General features: G+C 45.4%; 1 protein-coding gene across 14 annotated transcripts in view; it reads left to right on the top strand.

Annotated features, from left to right (window-relative positions):
• The window catches only part of SRGAP2 (SLIT-ROBO Rho GTPase activating protein 2), a 106349-nt gene that overhangs the window by 11460 nt on the left and 72774 nt on the right, over positions 1 to 22115 (top strand). For 4 of the 14 annotated variants that reach the window (XR_005814433.1, XR_005814432.1, XM_040535454.1 and 1 more), the window contains exon 1: positions 13386 to 13402. The exons of 7 other annotated variants lie outside the window; for them this stretch is intronic. The gene's annotated coding sequence lies outside the window, so the exon portion shown is untranslated. Of the gene's footprint in view, positions 1 to 13384; positions 13403 to 17397; positions 17414 to 22115 lie in introns of those variants that run through there. 3 more of the 14 variants (XM_040535447.1, XM_040535446.1, XM_040535452.1) reach the window with 2 other exon arrangements.

The following is a 22115-nucleotide window of genomic DNA, read 5'->3' as shown; positions in this document are numbered from 1 at the left end:
GCATGGGTTGTGACTCCTGAACAGCGTGAGGCTCTGGTGCTGAGCATTGAGCTCCTTCTGCCTTTCCTCCCTCCGTGTGCTGTAATCCTGTCCAGCTTGTCTGAGTTTTGTGAGGTTTGGTCCCTTATCAATACACGTGTTGTTGTTACCTTCCATTATGTGATTAACTTCTGCCCATAACGATGAATTGCTTTACTCAGAAGTGTAAAATCCTTTTGTTAGCCTGGTTATCTAATGAAAATGTGTTTGCATTCATCGTTCTCATACTTCATAAGGAATTCATCTTTACTTAGGCTTTAAATCAAATTATCTCTTTCCCCCTTTATCCATCAGAGTGAACTTAATAGCCGTAAAGAGCTTGTTGCATCCATCTTTTGATGAAATGCCTTTCATCTCCTTCTCCCCAGAAATCTTGTCTATAAATGCCCCCTGGGCTGAGGTAGCGGGGTTACTTTCAGATTTGAAACAAGGGAATAAATCCCGGAACCGGGCTCTGTGGAAAATACCTATAGGCGGATTCCTCTTCTGCGCCTTGAAAGCAGTGACAGCTGTTGCTGCCACGGGAGAAGGTTCTTGGTTTGGTTTTGGGGGGTTGATTTCTTTCTTCTGAAACATTAGAATTAACACTTCGAGTTATTTTCTAGTTAACGTATCCGAACAGCTGGTCCTTCTTGCTGTGATTCCACGCTATTAAACTTATAAATTTGCTTCGCTGCTACTGATGAGCTCCTGGCTCGATCGGGGGAGCACCCGTGGTGAGACCATTCCAGTTGGCAATGAGAGAAGGCTCTGTCGGCATTTTGGGAAGGAGCTTGTGACCTGCAGAGCCAACGCAGGGAGTGGACGAGGACGTTGTGGTGTCCTGCTGCTGAAGGTGGCTCCAGAAAGCAGCGCCCGTAACTGGTGAAGCTCCATAACAAACACTTGTTGCAGGCTGGAAGAGCAGCTCTGCTTTTCTCCGTGCTCTGTTGCCTTTTCCAGCTCACTAGCATCGTTTCAGTGGTTTTATGATTAGGCTTCGTGCAGGTAGTTCTCATTCATGGCACACCCTCCGCCAAACCCCGAGCAGAAGGACCAGCTGCTGTGGTTGCAATGAAAGCGCTGCTCATTCGCTGTTACCTTGAGCTTAAGGGTTCTGGATCCTGTGAAAGGTTTGTGGTTGTCCTTGCGAAGAAGCTGTGTGTGTTGACTCTTCAAACACCCTTATCAGCTCTGAAAGAATGATGCCTCTCCTTTCAAGGAGGAGATTACTTTCAGATCTTGCATGGAAAAGTGCAAGCAGAGGATGAAAGCTGTGTGCATCTGTAGGAAGGAGTAAGCTGATTTTATTTCTTTGAACGTGATCGGTATTCAGCTAACCCTACCTGGGTTGGCTGTGGTGAAGAGGCTACCTTGTGCCTACAGAGCTGCTTTGAGCCTTTGACATCCAGCTCTGTGCAGGGCTCTCTGATGTACAAGGAGAACAGGTTCCTTTTCCTTGCCTGCCTCCTTTTTTTGGCTTGTTGTGTGCCTCAAAGCTTATTTTGTTAACAAAACCACCCCCTCCCTAAAGACTCACTACACACGCTTTTAGCTTGATGGCAATAATACTAAAATCTGTTGACCATTACCTTTTTAGGGGTCTTGAGTGGCTTTTACCAGATATGTCAAAAGCTTTTATTTTACATCTTTCAATATATGGAACATTTATTTATTTGGGGAAGGTGAGTGTTCATCAGTAACCCAAACAAAATGCCTGTTATCAATACTGTAAATACATCTCTGTCATAAATCTGTTACAGCTCATGTTTTATTTCGACATGACTTTCCAACCTCCTGCTTCACCCAACATCTCAACTCGATTTAGGTTGCAGTCTTTGCGATGTCCCCTTGTCTATCAGTGAAAATGAGGACACTTACATAATATTTCTTATGGAGAAGTGAGAACTCTTGCATCTTTGATATTAAAAAAAAAAAAAAGCCAAAAAGGCGGGGGGGGTTATTTCTTTCTGAGGATTACTCTTGCAGAATTCTGATTCTGAAACTTCCCGTAGTATATTTGAAGTATTATAGATGTTACTCCTTGGTTACTTTGAAGCTAAATAAAGTAAACAATTTGTGGGTATAACTGGCTGTGTATTTATAAAATGTATATAATAATATACTTTCTTTCCTCTTTTAAATGCCACCCATTTTCCTTCTAAATGGATTTATATGTTTATGGTGATTGGAAGAACATCCACTCTAAATTAGCCTTTTTGCTGATCTTAGAGCTTCTTGGGTGTTGTTTTCCACTGGGTCTTCCTCCAGAGTTTGCTGCTGTTAATTCAGATCTCTTTTGAAGAGTTTCGTTGTTCTTCTGGCTGTTGAGTTACAGCCTCTCAGCAGCCCCAGCGCATGGCATTGTGTTCTAAGTAGGCTGAAAGTGGGTAAAAAGATTAAAGGGTAGTGAATTACTTGAAATGACCTTAAAACAAGGTCTCCAGTGAGATTTATGGGATTCAGTTACAGATCTTGAAACGTGTTGAGAGAATGTCAAACCTTTTTTTTTCCTTTTTTCTTTTGGTCTGGCAGTGCAGCCTGTGTGGTTGGAAAGGACGTGCCTCTTCTTTTCAAGAAAAGCTACTCAGGCTAAGGCTGCTATTGCATAGTTGTCTATCTATTTTTGTCCTCTTCTATATCTTGTTCTTTGTCTTTTCAGAGGTGGCGGTGACAAACCCAGCTCTGTGTAAGTGAGGAGGGTGTTGAATTGAGGTGCTCGCAGGTCTAGGTGGAAGGAGAGTGGGGGATACAGTTCACCACCCAACTGAAACCCAGTGAAGTGAACTACGAAGAGCAGTCAAAAGCAATTCCATGAATGAGTTTGTGCCATCCTGAATTGCATTGTCGTGGAGCTGCGTTGTGTCTGGATGTCCCCTCTTTTGGCTCTTTCTTTTTTTTTTTTTTTTTTTCCCTGTCTGTCTTCTCTCTTTGGGAAATGGACTGGGCAATAAATAGGAAATAAACACTCCACTGAACTTTCCTAATGCAAATAAATAGGTTTGCTATTTTTAAATGCCATTTTTTTTTATGATTCTTCCAAAGTTGTTCTTGCTTCAGTGGGAATGAGTTTGAGTGCTTTCTTTGAGGTTTATTTTTAGGAGTTAAAGGCTTATGTGAAAGTGCAGGCAGAGGTATTAGATTGACAGTCCTAGATGTCAAATTTGTTTTAAAACTTTTAAATCTTTAAACTGCCCCAAAGATGGACGAGTTGAGAATATAGAGAGATGCTCATTCCCCTGCCTCTTGTACTGGGACTGCTCTAGGGGACACAGGGAGGTGCAGCAGTGCTTGGTGCCACAGCAAACCCCACAAACCCTCCTGGCTCCCACTCAGTGGGTGGGCGCTTGTGCTCCCTGTCTGGGTGCTCAGGCAGAGCACGGGGATGCAGGGAAAAGCTTCAGAGCTCGCTCAGCATTCCTGTTTTGTTGTGTGAGGTATGGTGCCGGCGTTTCCCAGCTTCCAGTCTTCAGTTGCAGGTAATTAAAAATAATAATAATAAAAAAACCCTTGCTGTTTATTTTCCTGTTGATTTTTAGTTCTTGTGGAGTTCAATTGTTTCACTTCTGGCTTGGTTTGGTGTCCGTGGCGTGAGTGAGCGTTCGCCAAGGTCTGTGTTAGCTTGGGTTTTCTGTGATTTAATAGCTAACTTAATAGTGAATGTAAGGAATTTCATGTGTATATTACTGAGGTGGCCAAAGGGAAACGGAAACATGATTTACTTCTGGTGGCAAGCCCTGGGATTCATATCAAAGGTCTGCGATCTGATCCGTGTGCCAGAATTTGCAGGGACAGCCATGAGGAGTCCGTCTGCTGATGGAGCCCCAAACCCCAGCTCTGGGGGGCACGAGGGGCGAAGCCGAGGCTTGGCTGCCTGGAAGCCGACCCAGAGCAAGGCCATCTGGGGCTGGGAGGCTGGCGAGGCTGCCGCGGGGCTGCTTGCCTCCAAAGCTGTGTTTTCAGGAAGCTTTCTCGATGCTCCCAAATGCTGTTAATCCACTCGAACATGTTAATGCTTTCTTTTTTTCTTGTCTGTTGGGACTAGAACAGACAAAGCTACAAAGCAATCGTGCATGTTGAAGGAAGGGGGAAAGTGTATCGAGCTAAGAAAAATCCGCTTTGCCTTGTAGGTAATTAGGAGGGACTTAAAATTTTAGTAAGGGCCTAGCTCCTTGGTGATTTCATTTTCGACGTGCCTTAGCTTGGTTTGAGGTTAGACCGTTCACGCTGACACGTTTCACGAAATGGATATTCTCTGCGTAGCGGTGACAGCGGGTATGTCTATTACCGATGGCAAATTGGTTAATGGTGTGGTTAGGCTAAATAAACTAGCAGTGCAGACACTGCTTCTTTCGTTACCCGAGTTAATATTTTTATATGACTACTGTTAACTTTCTGATGTGGGCTTTTCAGGTTTAGTATTAGCTCTTTAGCTCAGCTGGATGCACCCTTCCTGCATGCGGGTGCTGCACACGAGTGCCCGCCTTACAAACACCTTCCTTGCTGCAGCCAGGTGGCTCGAACTCATCACCGAGCCCAGCAACTTGTTGATGGCTCAGTTGGTGTCATTTTGGTTTGAGCAGAGGTTGGTTTCAATTCTCTGGCTGCATTGCTCTAGGTGAGGGGAGAAGTCCAGTGAGCACAAGCTGCTCTTGGCTCCAGCTGAAGGAGGAATTCCGCCGTGGATTTTTGCAGATGTCTGACCAGCACCGAGGTCCTGGCTGGGCTCCTGGGGCTTAAGAAAGTAACTTTTTTTTTTTTAAAGGCTGATATCAGTGTCGATTTTGAATCAAAAAATTGGATGTTTATAGAAGTAATCTGAGCACACTGCTTTATATTGTGAATGCAGTGTCACTTCATAAATAATTACGAAGTCATGCTGAGACACGTGCACTGTCCCTAGGATATGGCTTTCGTTCCCAGTGTGTGCCTACTGGTTTTGATATGTTTTGAGTTCCTTACAAACGATAGGGCGAGGAGTTTGTGTCTTCTGCTTCTTGGAAAGCATTGGCTGCTCCTGACAATCACACGTGCTGTGTAGTTTTGACCAGTTCATGTAGTGCCTGTCCTTTTTTCAGTATAAGGACAATGCTGAATTGGGGAGTGGAGTGGGAGTTTGGTACTTTCACAAATATTTTTGTAAAATTCAATAGAAAGTTACTGACTTGCTGGCTTCTTGCAGGTGCACCAGCCAGTAGTGGTTATAATCGTGATATATTTACCCCCGTGGAAGTGATTTGCAGTCTGCCTTTGACAGCTTTCTGTGCCTTCGTTTACCACAGGTGCTCTAAAGCCTACCACAGGTCGGAGGCCGTGGCGGCCGGGAGGCCCGCGAGGATTTCCTCCGCTCGAGGCCGACCCCGCGTAGGTGCGGGCGGGCTGGTGGCAGTGCGGCCATCCCAGGGCTGCCTCAGCTCCGACTTCCCATGTCGGGCTGACGTTCAAAGAGAAACTTGCTTGTTTTACACTTTAAATAGCTCTCAGATGGTAACGTGGATAGCGAGGGCGCACAATACGGTGGCGGCTGCTCCATTATGTGGGCTCTGCAGTTCTATTATTAGCTGACAATAGCCGGAATGAAAAGCCATAGACACTGCATCGCCTCCGAGCCATTGTGTGCGCGATGTTTTTAATTCACAGAGCCAGAGGTCTTCCAGGATCTCCTTCTCCTGAGCTCGCTGTTTGAGACCTTGTGCTCTTTTTCTTTGCTGGAGACAGCAGAGGTTAGGAAGCAAAATGGCTCTTAAAGCAGACTTGCAAATTCTTCTTGCTTAGGATAATGCTTGTGACTATAATAGGCTGTATATATTTTACCCATCGAGCGCTTGGAAGGTGACGGTCTTTGCAAAGATGAGTCAACTGTATGTTCAAAACACATCTGTCTCGATTCTTTTTTGTTAAAGTTTCTGTTTTCGAAAGGAGGCTCAGGCATGCAAATAGAAGGTTTTGATCCCCTGTGTGTGTGTGACTGCCAGGGCTCTGGGCGAAGTTGGTGTGGCTGAGTGAAGTTCGTCCCAACCTTGACTGATGGCAGAAATGAACAGGGGTTCTTGGCGCTTTGCTGACTCAGCCCGTCACTCCTTGGCAGTAACAAAACCTGAATTTTTAAGGAACAGGTTTTTTGACCAAACAGGTGTAACTTCTTTGCAAGAAAGCAGGTTGCTCATCTCAAATCTCTTTGGCACAGGTTACGCAGGTTATGTACCTTCAATAACCATGTGTCTTATATAAGAGAGAGCATTGGTTTCAGGGGCATGCACCGCCTGAAAACTGTATGAATCGGGGAGAGTGCTTTAATGTTTATATAGCAACATAAAATCTTATTTGAAGCCATAGACAACGGCCTTTTCCCCTTTCCCTTCCCAAGCTTTAGCACAAAGCCCAGCAGTGATAAAAACTGAGCATAACTCTTGATGGCATTAGCTAGTCCTGAAAGGCAAACCGTCCGCTTTCGGGTCAATAAAGTCAGTTTTCATGTATGATGATGCTATACGGTTGAACATTTTCTACTGCAGGCCTTTTGGATGTTTAGGGTCTGCTGAAAGGACACATCTGGCACCTAGTGAGCAATCCAGACTGTCCCTCAGCACTGAATGCAGTTTTGATGTTTGAATATAATTTTAATAGCCCTTTACCTCACTTGTCAAGAGTAAAATCTTGGTCTGTTTTTCCACCATTGTTGTATCCTGTTTTCTTTGTTTTGGTGTGCAGGTTTGTATGGTTAACGAAGATTGATCATTGACTTTCAAAAGTATTAAATTGAACCCCAAAGAACAATCAGGTGGCTACTGCTTGCTGCTGGAGATCAGACCACGTCGGACGAGGAACAGTTTTGTCGTAAACAGTTGACGCAGTTTTCGGAAAGAGGGAACTGAAACCTCTTGAGGAAAGAATTTTCTGTTCGTTCTATTTTAACTACATTGTGAAATCAAGGAAAGTACAATCTAATGATAAACTTGAGCTTTAGATAACTGTGTATGCTGCAGCAAGAATTAACGCTTAGGGTGAAATGTGTGGTGAGCGGGAGAAAGTGTCTGTTGGGCACTCTGGTGCTAACAGCTCCTTACCCGTGGAGAAATCCCGTTACAGATCTGCCCTGCGGGAGGGCCTCGAACAGAAGTAACATGGTTCATGGCATGCTGTAGGGATGTCGGTTTGCTTTGAAAGCCTCCTCTGGGGGGATGGCTGCCCGGACCCCCTCCCAGGTGCGGGGCAGAAGCAGTTCCTCCTGCGTTTCATTAAGCACAGGGCTGGCGGTGACGAAGCTGCCGCCGCCGTCAGCCTCGGCCCCAGCGGAAGCAGCCGCTGTCCCCGGACACGTTGGCTTCTTCCTCATCAGGCTCCTCGGTTTGAGGAAGGTGATTTGCATTGCTGAGTGCTGCTGATGCAAGCTGCGAGCGTGGAGCTGTCTGCTTCGGTTCGGTCCTCCCGTGTGTTGTCTGTGGGATGCATGGGAGCGTTGCAGTGTCACAGTGACTAAAAATGAGGCTTTTCAGGTTGGGGTGAGGTGGGTTTACCAGGCTGGCTGCAGATGGATTGTCTTGACAGCCTTCAAATGCAATCACTTGTTAGCTATGTTTTAAAAGGAGATTAAAAGCTGGGCATCCTGTTTTTGAGGAGGTTTTGCACTCCTGGCATACAGTGCGAGTCACTTGTAAGGAGGAATGCTACAACTCTTGGTGCCTTATGCTCATCCCAAGTGTGATGGTATTGGTATTCCCGGTCTAACGCAGCTGACTTCCAGCCACGCAGTGTGCTGGCCAAGCCGAACATCAGCAGTGTGCTGAGCACCGGTGTGCCTCAGTGCAGGGGTTTTCTGCAGCTCCCTGACCTGCCCCATCTGCAGATGCAGGGTGCGAGGCTGGGGAAAGGCATCGTGCCCCAAGCAGACGGGGCAGGGCAAGGTTGGGGGTGTCCACCTGCTTTACTTTGTGTTGGTGCTGCCCTTATGGTGGTACTGCAGTATTGCTTCTTTCCTTTCACTGCAGTTCTTAATGTCTGGTTTTTATTTTGAGATGATGCTGGATGTTTAGCAGCAAAAATACACATGGATTTATCCTTCCTCTTTTATCTTTCTTCTATGTGGCATGCATTTACCTTCCCCTACACTCAGACCCCTTCCCCTGAAAGCAGCTTACGAAGCAACCACTGGAATTTGTCAAACAAGCCCAGGGTTTTTAAAGTAATGAAACAATTCTTATGAGAACAAGAGCAAGACAGAATATTTACTTTGCTTTTCACAACCTTTATTCTTCTGGAATTGCAGTAGTGTGTGCAATTGAAGAGTTTAAAGTTTGCTAACTTACGACTTGCTCTTGCTGGAGAGCATCCGTACTTGCTCACTTGCTGTGTATCCATTTTCTTCAGGCAAACAAGCTGACTGTATCCATTTATTTTTAAACTTAATCTTATTCCTTTTTTTTTAATTACAGCATCCTCTGCAGATGTTGGAGTGTCATAAAAATGAAATGTAGAAACAAATGCAAAGCTGTCATGGCTTGCTCCAAATTTGAGGCAGTAATTAGGGAGTTGTAGGGGAATAGTGGAAAGTTCAGCTGACTTTATCTGTGCATCCTTTGGCAAATGATGTGTGGACTCGCAAATGGGAAGGGCAAATGTGAAATGGACTGGGAAATAGCTCTTAAATGTGCAGGAGTTTATCTGTATTGGTGCATCTGCTTTGGCCATTTGAAAATGATAACTTATATGCAGTGACAAAGTCAGACTGGTGTTTTATGGGAATCTAAGTAATTTACTTGGATATGAAGGATTAAAAAACTACCCTGGATAATCAGGTCTCAGCTTTGTATTTCACTTAGTAGCTGGAGCCATCCCTGATGGTGGCTGGGGAAGGTGAGGAAGAAATAAGCAGGAATACCCCAGTCTAGGTGCTTGTTAAGCTTTGGTCACGCTGAGATTGCTGGTTTAACTTGGAAAAGCGGCTGGTAAGGATGGGCTGCAGTCTGCCCAGAATCGCTTCTGTATGGCAGTAACTCTACAGGGAATTGATTCTCAGTGGCAAAGGGTGACTTGTTTTTTTCAGTGCCTCCGAGGACATGGCTCCTCAATTCCTGGTGCATTACGTGCACTTGGGTTTCTTATCTGAAAATGTTGAAATGTAAAGAAGAAGGGTCCTCAGTTGATGCCAAAGGGATACAAATTTCCTATCATCTGTCTATTTTGAAAGAGTTTCTGGCCGTTTCTAACACATTTGACACATCATTTTTGTGTAATTTTTGTCTGGCAGTTTGTTTCAAGATAAGTTTCTTCAAAGCTCTTGTCTGAATGTTTTGTCCAGATGGTCTTGGTGTGAGTCACACGGTAAGGTACAGTGTCTTTCTTTGATAAGGTTACTCATTCTGTTCAGATAGCTGATGACTTTACAACAGCAAAAGAACAGATCTTTCATGTTAATGGGAAATTACCATTCAGTCTCTTGAAAATAGGAGCAGAGCGTCTGAAGCTTTCACTGCTCATTTCCCACTTTAAGTTATTCTGATGTTCCTGTGAAAGTGTTGGATTTTAAATAGTGATAACAGATCCATCTGTCCTGACTCTTCACAGTAGTATCTCTCAATAATAATGGTTCACCACTATGATAGTCTACTTTTGTGAAACTTCATTTTTATAAGGTTTTTCTGTTTTTTCTTTTCTCCTCTTAAACACTTCATCATATGCAGGAAAAGGGAAATGATGGGCCGCGTATAAATGCTATGTGCCCACTGAAATGCCTTTAGGATTGCATAGTGGGCACATGGTGCTAGGAGCAGCCTCAATAAGTATGGAACTTCAAATTGTAGAACACCATAAAGAATATGGATGTTATCTCCTTCCAAAATGTAACGTGTGAAATCCAGTTTATATATAAATATTTTGTTCTATTGATTTTTCAGAAAAAGAATAAATACCATCTTCCCTTTTCTGTGTTGTCTTTCTGTGCATGTCAGTCATAGGTCTGTGCCATTAATGATTTAAACGTGTAATGAGCAATAAAGTAAAATGTCTTGCATTGATAATTCATAATTCAAGAATGTCAATTACTGGATTTTATAAGTTACCTGAGGTGTTGTCAACATGTAAATCAAATTTAATCAAGTCTCATTGAAAGTTACATACGTGGCTTCATCAACAGATTTTTTTACTGCAATGTCTATTTTCTTGGTCCATGTTGTTAAGACAGCAAAGGGCTATTATTCATAGCCCTTCCTGGCATAGCTTCTTTTTAAGTACGTGTGTTTAAAAAAAACACCACTAAAATCAGAGCACCATCTCTGACATTTTAATTGGACTGAAACAAGGGTATCCCTGGGCTGGCTGACCTCCCTGGATAACAGGAGAGCCACTGGAGCACTTTATAGAGCGATGTTTCCTTTCTCTAATGCAGAAGTGTTTTTTTCAAAGGGAAGATGGAGAGATGTCTTGAAGTAACCGGAACCTGAATTCACACTGAAATGGAGAATGACAGGCCCATAAAATAGTTGGCACTTAAAGACCTTCTAGCTATTTCTAGTATTTCAGTGCTGGGCTGTTTGTTTAGTTGGTTTATTTGGGCGTGTTTTTTTAAGTCCCTGGTAAATGAACCAACATAAACATTCCTTTTAACGAGGCCTGGCAGAAGAGCTGAAGCCGAAGGCTTAGCTCCTGCCTTCCGTGTTGACTTTGGCTTATGCTGTATGGGGCTTTTTCAGCCGTTCGTTTTGGCAGATTGCTGGAGCTTCAAATAGCAAGAGTAAATAAGTCACACCCAGGATCTGAACTGCAACAGTGAATGGGTTACGTGTGCTTTGGTTTCCTCCTGTCCAAATGGTTTTAATAAATCTTAATTTTTTTGGTGCGTTTTCTAGGGACTGAATTGTTTCTGTGGAGTCGCATTAAGCAAATGCAAAATGGAGCGTGTGGCTAACCAGGCCTCAAGCACAGTGTGAGCCGTGCGGAGGGCACCCAGCGCGGCACTTCCCTGGGTCGCTCTGCACAAATTAGAAATGTGACCACATGCAGCAAGGTGCTCTGGGGCTCCAATCCAAAAAACAAGGGAGGAGTTGGTTTGCTGAGCAGATTTTGTGGGATTTTGGACAGCTGAAGGCAGCACAGTGCAGTGCGAGGGAGTGGAGGCCGAACAGTGTGGCCAGGCACAGAAGCTGTTTGTGCACAGCACAGTAAACAGGAGCGGTGTCTGTGCTTGTGAGCACGTGGAGAAGCGAGGGAGTGAAGCAAGGGTCAGAAATGCTTGGCCGAGTGGGTCTTTCCTCTCTTCCAGTGAAACCCCAGGAGGAGATGCCGGTGGCGACAGCCCTGCTGCTCTGCCCCCAGCCTTGCAGGGAGACCGACCACGTTTCACCAGGTGCTGAAGGCCTTTCATCTGCCTGGATGTCCACGGCGGGTGCTAAAACCCCCCGACACAGATTAAAGAGTTAAAACCGCAGGTGTGGGGTCGCAGGCAGGCTGCGGAAGCTGCAGCAGCGCCCTCACCGCTCCAGGCAGGCGAGGAGGGGTGTCTGCTGCTGCACCACTGGGCTTCGTGCCCCCTCTGGGACACGTTTGTGGTCAGCTTGGGGCTGGCTCCTGCATGGAGATGTTGGTGGGCGCTGTAGGGCTTCAGGTCCTCGTGTGTTTCTTCTTGTAGTGAGAACTTTAATTGTCGGAATTCTTCGGATAGTCTGGGGCTGAATTTTTCTGGGGACATCAAATCCTGCAGAGCTTTAACTCGTGTGCAGCTTTATTCAGATATTTCAAACAAACGCGTTTTCTCTGCAGTCTGCTGTCTTGTCTTTCAAACGCTGTATAAGAGCAAGATTATTTCCTTCCCTTTGCCCCCCCTTCCGTCTGTTTGATGAAAAGGATCCTTTTGACTTCTCAGGAGTGGCAGGAAGTGACACTGGACAATATTCCACTTCAGTGAGCACGTACTTGGTGCCTGCTGCATGGGATGCTTGATTGCATGAAATAGGCTGATTCTGTAATCCAGTCAGTGCTAGGAATCAGACCTTGTTTCATGTCTTGTACTCTGGCTATAATTTGCTTCAAAGATATACAAAAAATGTGTGTTTTTCCTGTTTTTTTTTCCTTCCACTGTTGCATTTCTGCGTGATCATTTTAATGAATAGCTGCAATTTGTCTGCTGGGTTGCATTTGTGTATCTTTGGAAATGCTTTTCTGGGAAACAAGTGACTTTTGCCAAGGGGAACAGGGGGCAGCTGAGAAGAAACAATTTTTCAGATGAAGATTTTAATTTTATTGCACATATTTGCAAGTGTACAAATAACATAGAACCTTATTCATGTTCCACAACGTAGATGTGACACAGTTTGCTTTTATTGAACTCTGAATAACTTATTAACAAAAAAAAAAGAGTTTTGATGCCAATTTTCTGACAAAGGCAAATGAAAAATGAGCACATCCTTATTCCTGCCCTGTTCTAAGCTGCACTGATGAATGGGTGTTGCTACCGCTGAGGAAGAACTGATAGAAAAACAAGGATTCATGTAATTTGTGCTTTGAGGGCTCTGTCAAATATTCATTTCCCATCTTTACAAGAGGTGCTATGGAGTGAAATGTAAGTTCATTTAAAGATGGCAGTCCTTCACGTACACTGCTGAATATTTATAACACTAATGGAATTACGTCCGTGTTTCCTGTGGTGGGTGACATTGAAAAAGCCTGCTTGTGCTACCTTTGCTTTCATTGAGCATTCCTGGCATAAGCTTCTTATGAATATGAGCAAGGACCGAGCAAGAAAACAAGAGGGAGGCTGGAGCAAAATTTTTGTAAACTTTTTTTTTGTGGCTTTAAATAAGGCTTATCTTCTATTATTTTAGCTGTGCTACAGATGAATTAAAAACAATGCTCCAATTTGATTTCTTATGTAACCAGTTAAGATTGATTTATCATAAACGTTCGTACCAGTTTAAAGATGCATTACTTTGATTTTATGTAATGGGTTTGGTTTAATGGCAGGTGTTAGTTACTGCACCCAGGAAAACAAGAGGCGGCTGGAATGGAAATGCACTGTCATTAGTGTCCACTGCTGCCTTGGGCAGATGACTTGGGCCTTTTTCATCCTGTTGAAGTCATCTGTGAGCCATCTGCAAGGATGCTCATTATTCACCTCTCCCGGAATGCTTACGGCTAATTAATAGATCTCAAAAGCAAGGCGCGCGGCAACAGCGTCTGCGCCGGGACCGACCGGGGAGGCGGCGAAGGCCAACCCGGGCCTCTGGCAGGGATTTGGCTGGTGGCACTGGCTTCTCCGGCTGGCCACCGGCCTCCCCACTGTGCTGAGGCCTCCCGAGGCCGTGGCCACCCTGGATGGTTCGTCGGCGCGGGTTCCCGGGCTGCTGGCCCGTGGCTGGCTCTGTCACCACGCCGCACGGCCACGGGCGCTCAGGTGGGTCTGGAGCCTCTTCTGTTCTGGGTGAAATGGTGATGGTTCTTCAAAATGTCAACTTAAACGCTACGAAAGGATGAAAAATGCTGATGCGATTACGAAACCAAGCCCTACTTTCTCTTGCCCCTCACTGTCGGAGATGGCCGTGGACGTTGGCAGTCTACTGGAAGGGATTTGGAAATGGAGTTTACTGTGCTGTGCTTGAGGAGTGTTTACACGTCCCTTTCTGTTCCTCTTCATTTATTTCTTGATCATTTATGCATGTTAATGTGTTAGTTACCAAAGAGGAGAGGGAGGAGAAGAAATCCTGAGGTGAAATTAAATTAGACAGCAGCATTAATCATTCTGTTTGTATGTCTAAATATATGACACAATTCACTGAAGGATTTTCCTTTCATCGAAGAGATTAAAACATGTAACTCATTAATTGCCGCTTTTGTTCTTAGCAGTTTTATTGATTTGAAAAATGCGCTTAACTTTACTTTGCATGAAATATCTGTGTGTAAAAATGTAAATACCTGGTCTTACAAATTGGGAAGAAGTAATAATTTTTCACGTTTGGTTTCTTGCCTCTGAGTAACTTCTAGCACTTCAAAATGTTACCTAACCTTTGGAGTACTCTCGAAAGGCAGAGAAGTAGAAGATTAGCATGTAAAATTATCAAAGTGTTTTGCACAAGGACCAAAGATAAAGGTGGGGATTGGGTCTGGGAAATTTGGTCTGTACCAAAGAAACGCTTAGCGCTGCAGAGGATTTCGTGAGGCTGTGTGTGTCAGTACGTCCCTTTCTCATCTGTACGTGTTCATGTCTGTGCATGTGAGCACAGTAGTCTAAAGCTGTATAGAGAAATGGTGAGTTTAATTTGGAATTCCTGAAGTGAATTGAGGCAGTAAGAATATATGGCAAATGCCAGAAATAATGATCACATTACACATTTCTGATGAATAATTCAATTCAGTTTAGTACTGTTCCACCATTAAAATAAAAGCCTTGCAATGTTTGACATAATGTAGCTGAAACACTTTAAAAAAGAAAAGAAAAGAAAAAACACACTTCTGGAAGGCAAAATGAGCAGTTGTTATGCTCCTGTTGTAATCACCACTGGTAGATGAAATCTTAATGCTCGGTTTGAATGAAGACCTATGAATGTCTCGTGCTGGAGCATTTCAGTGACACACAAATATTTTCAGACTCATGAAAAAAGTTCTGCCACCCACGTCTGTGGGGGCACGTTGTAGGGAGCAGGCAGCGATTGCTCCTGCAACCTTGGGACACTGTTTCAGCTTTAGTTTTATGGCCTCTACCGGGTATCCACAGTAGCTGTATAAATGAACAAGCTTTATAAATGGACAAAATGAGGCGGAAGCTTAATTATTCGTTAGAGCAGGAGTGTTTGGCATGGAAATTAGTTGTCCTGCTTTGACAATAAGAAGAGGCAGCGGCACCGTACATGAATGATGGAATCCTATAGGGATTCCACATCTCCTGCTTTATGGGGAGATTTTAAGATAGAGTTGGACAGTTTCAGCTCGTGTTTTTTCCCACCAGTTGCTTCGGTAAGGCACAGGTTTCCAACAGCAGGCTGCAAAGCATGCAGGACAGGAACGAGAGAAGAACCAGACCGGAGTCCCGCAGCCCTCGTGCCCAGCCAGGCAGCACCTCCACCACTGCCTCTGCGGGACCTGTTCTGCTGTTCTCCGGCTGGATTTCCATTCTAGCATAAATAAACGTTTCTGTGTAAAGCAAGTGCCAGCCTCTCCCTTTACGCAGGAATTTAACTTCCTTTGTGCTGCCTGAAACACTGCAGCACAACATTCTTCATTCAAATGGGCTCTCTGTTTTGAAACAAGAGCCGTGAGTACCTGGCTCCTCTCCCTCCCTCTCCACGCCCAGCCGGCTCATCACTCGCAAATGAATTAATGTAGTTTCTGAAGTGTATTCCTGTGAATTTCCCACACTTTCTGGTCGGCCTGATTAGTTCTTGCACTCGGATGCTTCCATGGGGAAGCCCAGGAGTGTTGTTGCTCCTGAGCCTTCCCCAGACTCGCAGCTTTCTTGAAAATATACTGTATATTTAGTGTGTCTTGTTTTGTTTTGCCCCTGCAGTGATTATATCAGTAGGCACTGAAATGAAGTTCTGGGCTGAGAACAGATATGACCTAAGCCGTACGCCATGATGCATGCACAGAAAGCACGCCTGGTTTAAATGGTTGCAAGATGCAGAATAACGGCTTGCTGAAGTAAACCTGTCAAAGCATGAAATCTGCTTTCGATGCTGGACTGAGCACTTGCCAACGTTGTCAAACATGGGATTGTAGAGAGAGTTCCTCCCCCCTCCCATGCCCTGGGAAGATGCACAGCTTTTAGGCATTATTCTTATTGGGAACAGGGCAGGAGTGGGAAAACTTCTCTTGGCACTGATGTTAGCAGTGTAGGTGTTAAAAATTCTCAGATCATCCCAGGGGTGGGCGAAGTGGCATCCTATCATATTTTGTACAACCTGGGTCGATGCAGAATGCTCCCGTGATGGTTTCTGGACTGTGAGATTTTCAAATAAATCAGTCTGTCTTTGGGCTTTGAGACCATCAGCCAACTTTAATTATTTCTAGTGTTGCTCTACCCTGCCCGTGCTTATTGGAAACACATCTTGAAGGAGCGGGGTGGTTTACTGAGCAGATGAAAGGAAGGAAGCTGCCGTGTGCAGCCCTGCACTCCAGCAGGGATGCTGTGCTGCTCTGGGGGAGCCCGTGCCCGTGGGAGCCCTCTGCCCCTAAGCCACCTTGGTGAAGATCCAAAGTCTCTGATGCAATTATTCTGGTTCCTGCCGACAACTGAGCAAAGCAGAATTTAATTGTGGCTCTGATAGATCTGTGCGAGCTGTTGATAAAAACCTCTGTCACTTTAAAAAACATTTGCTCGAGCCCCAGTTCCTTCCAACATCAGACAGCAGGCTGATTTATTGCCCGGCCGTGATCGAGGGCGATTCCTCCAGTGGTGCAGGCCGGTGGCAGGGAGGGCTGAAGGCGGGGATGGGGTTTTGGGAGCCGGGAGCAGCTCAGCATCGCTTCCTCTGCATCAGCGCCTCGTGCAACGCCCCGTGGAAATCCCCGCCGCTGCCCTCTCCCCGGGCAGAACGGGTCCAGGCGCTGGCTTTCAGCAGTGGCCAGCCTTGGTTTCGTGAGACGTGGGGAGTATCTTGGGTTGAAAATGTTTTTCAGCAAGCACTTTGTTTTATTCCTCGCTGCCTTTGTTCCCTTGTGCTGACTTGCTGTTTTGGGGAGCACACACCCAGGCTCCTTGCACTGTTAGCTGCCTTTTTGTGTAGTTAACGCACCAGCCTTTCAGGAAAGAATCTCTTCTTCCTGTGATAAATTCTGGGAGAAAGGTTTGAGTGGTCAGTAGGAGAATCGGATGAAAAATATCTGAGAGCACAGTGCTTCAACGAGACTGGTTTGCTTGGGCCAGAAAAGGAGGGAGTATTTAATGTAAAGGGTTTTTGTGTGTGCTTTAAAACTGTTCTCCAAATCTTTGGCCGTCTATGCAGCATTGGATTCAGCACCGTGCAGGAGAGGAAGCTGTTCAAATAACTATTAAAAAGTTGTTTGAAGAACATGTTATTTCAAGCTGCTTCGTGGGCCCAAAGTAATTTTTGTTCCTGGAGCACGAGGGCTTAGGATGCTCGATGCTGGAGGCTACGAGGAGTTCGTCAGCAGGAATTATTTTCTGAGTACTGAGGACGTGAACTGGTGTGCGTGCGAGTGGTGGTTTGCTTATGCTAATGGTCTACGTGTCAAAATGACCCTTATTTTTTTTATATTAGAAATCCAAGCTGAAAATTAGCAGTAAAGAGTAGTTTTACTACTTGTCTCTAATATTTTATCCAGCATTTAGAAAGTATAAGCAGAGGTTTGTCCGAGGCTTCTTTTGGCTTGATGTCATCAGGGGGAGACCTTTAACTGAGTACAGAGGATCCTAAAATAGCTGTGAAACTTCCTGCAGACAGAAGTCGTGGTAAGGCTCCTGCTCCTTGCAGTCTGCGCTTTTGTTTTGTACTCATTTGAAAACTATTGATTAACTTTCATCTGTTCAGAATAAATGGTTGTAGGACCTAAAAAAGTAACAGACCTGATGTACTCGGCCATGTTATGCTTACCAGGGCTTTTATGCACAGCAGGGGTTAGGCACAGGGAGGAGGACTTTGGTCGTGCTTGCCCGCAGGAGGAGATATCCACGCTCTGCAGTTGAAATCAGGGCAGCAAATCCCTGCCCTGGGTAATTTAATCTGGATCCTGTTTTTAAACATCCTCCCTGAAAAGTCAACAGCGTGGACTATGTTTTGATAACAGCAAAAGAGGCTTTCATGACCGTTCCAGTAGACAAAAAATCTAAATATTTAATTTGAATTCTTTGTGGATTAAATGTCTTGGTAACTTAGTCAACATGTTTAATTGCTTAGTTTTGGGCATTTGATTTAAAGCTTCGTAGATCTGAAGCCTTGCATCAGCTTGCAGTCTGTGAATTGCAGATGAGTGGTTCTCTTGTACAGGTATGGAAAACATACATAGGTTTGCTGCATTCAATGGGGTTCTAGTTGAAGAGTGTTTAAAACTATAAAATTTCCAAGCCACCATTGTGATTGAGGTGTTACACAACTGGATTGAACGCAGCAAGCACCAGCTGCCTCCCTCCCTTCAGTGACTCTTTTGTCGTGCCTAGGAAGTCAAGCAGACCCAAGTAATTAGTGATGCAAATGTTAGGATGTAGGTATGCAAATAAAAGGTGAGTGTCCTCGGTAGTTCACTGAGACTAAAAATTAGCCTTACTTTTTGCTTTTTGGCATGTCTTGTACCCTCTTCTTTTCCTTCACGCACGCGAAGCTTCAAGCACTCATCTTACATCTCAGAGCAATTTTACCACAACCTATATTAGAAAGAATTTCAGTGACTAATGCCTATAATTATGTTTATATCTATTTGACAAGAATCCCTCTACAGTTATAATGTGAATTACCCAATGTTAATATTTCTCCAATGGGTAATGAGTATCACATTTTTAAAGGAAAATTTACCTTTTTCCAGCACGTGCAGTTTTTGACAGGATTATGAACCTGAGCCTAAATCTCCGTCCCAGCTCTGGTCTTAAACAAAAGACTGTATTTCCTCCTCTTATCGTTTTCACTTCAAAGGTGAGTTCTTAGATTACCAGTGAGACTTTTAAGTCTGTGATGATCAACAGCTTTCTGCTAGCAAAGCAGTTCTTTCCGTGACATTCTCCCTGTTACAGCATAAAGGCTTTTCTAAATCTCTAAGCCTCCTAGCCATAGCCAGGATTGCTCAGGCCGTCGTTTGTCACAGCAATACGTATAAGTAAATAAAAAAAAAAAAAAAAAAAAGTAATTGAGACCCTTTTCACAAAGCTATGAAGTTGTTCAGTTTTGGACTGCAACTTTTCTTGTGTATGGTGTAGGGGAAATGTGAACGGCTCTTAGCAAGGAGTAGTGTTCTGGGAATATTTCAAAATACGTACTCCAAAGCATTTTCTGAACCTTATTTGTATATTTAGATGGTTATAACTTTTATTCAAAGGTGTAGTGTTGGTTGCTTTTTAATTTTTGAAACCAAGCGGAGGTCTGATTTCAAACTGAGCTGTGCTCTTAGCCTAAACTTCTGATTTCAGGAGACAGGAATTTAAGCAACTTGTTGCAGACGAGGCATCAGGTCTAAAATCACTGCTCCAGTCTTCTGTATGAAGTGGAGATTTTGTTCGTTTCGGACTGCTTCGTCTTCCACATGCTGCTGAGGAGCCTGAGATGAGAGCCAAGCTGGGGGTTTGATGCTCGGTGACTTTCAAAGTTCTGTGTAAGCGCAGCTTCTGCACGGAGCTGCACCTTCAGGCCCCGAGCCTGCTGCCTCCCACCGCCCTGTTCGTGGCCTGGTTCTGCTGTGCCTCGATGTTGACGTGCCTCCTGCCTGTCCTCGGTTTGCACGAAGCCAGGAGGAGGACGGGTCCTTCAGGGCCGTCCCAGGGCACCACCAAGCCGAGGGGAGAGCGCGGCGAGGCTGGGAGCTGTGTGGGCGAGAGGATCGCTTTTAAGCTGGGCGGGAGCTGGGGGTGGCTTGGTCTGCTTCGTTGTCATCCCACTCCTTTCCCAAGGCCGTCACCTTCCTCAGCAGCGGGGTGTTTGGGAGCGGGGTGGGGATGTCCTGAGAAAGCTGCCGCATGGATGCGCGGAGCTGTGACGAGGCCCTGCGAAGCAGCTCGGGCTTCTCGTGCCATCTCCTGGTACCCGCTCTGGTGGGGGCTCCGATTCACCAGTGAGATCTTTGGTCTTGGTTTCCCTGTTCTCCCTCGTCATCCATAGCATGCGTATAAGAGGGAAAGAACTAATTTTACCTTCTGCAGACTTTGCAGCTGTTTTCATCATTTTTAAGGAGCAAAGGAACTGTTGGAAGCTAATGTTTCTCTGTGTACACGGCACAATAGCAATGGAGTCTGCATTTTATTTGGTATCAAGTTCAGTCTTTTGACTGTTGTTGGCTGTAACCTTAGTATTGTAAAAGTCCCAAGGAGATGTAGCGTCTGTGATGGAAAACTAGCGGTGATGACCTTTGCATGAAAGTATTAGAGGAACCATTTAAGCAATAGTTCCTCTAATTTAATTCAGGGACAATTACCTTAATGATAATGCAGTATCACTTGTGCCTATCAATACTTCATAGGCTGTCTTGTTTAAAATGAGGAAAAATAAAAGTGAAATAGATTATAAATACTGAGAATGACAAATGTTCCTAAAATACAGAAGGTAGAAGATATTTCTTACCAAAAAATTCATTAATAACTAGACATGCCTGCTGAATGCTACGGGGAATTCTGGAAAGCTAGTTGCAAAAAGGATTACAAAAATAAAACACGCAATTGTCTCAGATTATACTATACTCTGTCCTTCCGTGACCTAGGTGACTTTATGATCTGATGCTGGAAGCGAATAAACGCGTTTGTTTTAAGTGGATGGAAAACTTCGCTGCTGCTGCTAGGGACGTCTTAATTGTGTCCTCGTCAGGCACGTGGGCTTGAAATACGATAGCAAGGACTCTGTGATACAGAGCAAGGTTTACTGTGAGAATAATACCTGATGTTTAATCCCAGTTCTTCTGCAGGCTTCTTGGCCTTGAATTGAAAGTGCTTGTTCGCCTCCCGGCCCGCAGAGCTGGCAGCAGTCGCGCAGCCTGAGCCCCCCGCTCCGGGGCTCGAATGTTCGCCGCGGGTGGGATTGAGTGATCCCAAGGCCTGTGAGCTTTAGCAAAGGTGGAAGGCTTTCCGGTGGTTTAAAGCAGCTGTTAACCTCATAGCCCAGGTAAATTAAAAGATGGAGAAGCAGTGAATTCAAAATTGAAGTGATTTTGGTGACTGCAGACGTGTAAAGGCGCAGTGCAAGGGGCGATGCGCGGCTTGCAGCACCCGGCCCCGCTCTGCGCCTCGCTGCGTTGCGTTCCTGGAGCGGGTCTGAAAAAAACATCTTCTGCTTGTGTAAGCAGCGGGAAAACAAGCAGGCACTGTGTACTCGAGAAAGCCCAGTAAGCCTCAGGAAATTCCTGCATTTTTGATTTGATTTTGCGGCGAGGTCCTGCGTGGTGTGTGTGTGAAAGATGAGCAAGGTTGCCCTTCCCCATGCGGCACCAGGGGCTGCGATGCGCTGGAGCTGAATCGCACGTTGTTCCCCAGGGAGCCCAATCAGCTGCTGCTGTTTCCCTCAAAAAAAAAAAAAAAAAAAAACAACAGTGAGTTTATTTATGACGAGAAAGTGCTGATATCACATTTTTTCCTAAAGGAAAAGGTTACTAGTTCTTGCTGCTCTTTAGCAGCAAAGCTGTGCGTGAAATATTGCGCCCTGAGAGCCAGGGACTTGATTTTAATACTACGGCGCGTGTGCTCTGCTGACCTGGCGGGCTTTGAGAGCTACTGGTGTCTGGGAAGCTGTGCTTTTTCTGCTGGTAGCCGGTTTCTGGGATGGGGCAGAAGGGTCTGAAGAGGGTCGGTCGTTCGGTTTGAGTTGGGGCTGGGGTCTCCCTCGTGGTCAGGCTTTGGTTCACTGCCCTGCAGGGCTGGGGGCGGCCAGGGGCCAGCAGCAGCCGAAGGGGTGGCACCACCGTGGTCGTGTGTCTGTATGTATACAGCGTATGTTCAGCATCGGGCAGCAAGCTTTTTAAGTAAGTGCTAGCAGATCTAATGCACGTAAGCCTTTGTTCTTTCCCTGTGCCCCTCCCAGCCCCTGTTAGTCCCGAATTACTTCTGCTAGCCGGAACTGGGCGACAAACCCACCGGGAGCTGGGTGCCGCAGCCTTTGCCCCCCACGCTCCCAAGCAGGTTCCTCGCACGCCACTGGGATCAAGCACCGTGGGGCCGAGGATTCCCCCTGGCTCCAGGAGCAAGCCAACGTCTCTGTGTCACAGCCGCCCGCGCAGGAGGGGGAAGTGGCGCTGGTGCTTCCCTTCCCCGGGAGAAATGAATGTGCCGAAGTGGTTTTCATTAAAGAAGTATGCGGACAGCTCGGGCTCGTGTGTTCGCCCGTAGTTGTATTTCCTGATGAGGGGACAGAAGTTTCCTGTTCTCTAAAATTCTCTCCCAAGAAAGGAATTGAAGTTGGCGAGCTCTGCCCACCCGTGGCGGTTTTGGCTGCTCGGATTTGTTGTGAAGGCTTTGCCACCTGTGTTTG

Source organism: Cygnus olor, chromosome 24, assembly GCF_009769625.2.
Source record: "Cygnus olor isolate bCygOlo1 chromosome 24, bCygOlo1.pri.v2, whole genome shotgun sequence".
NCBI classification, from domain to species: domain Eukaryota; kingdom Metazoa; phylum Chordata; class Aves; order Anseriformes; family Anatidae; genus Cygnus; species Cygnus olor.
The sequence above is the reverse complement of the archived record's forward strand: the minus strand, read 5'-3'. Positions and strand labels throughout refer to the sequence as shown.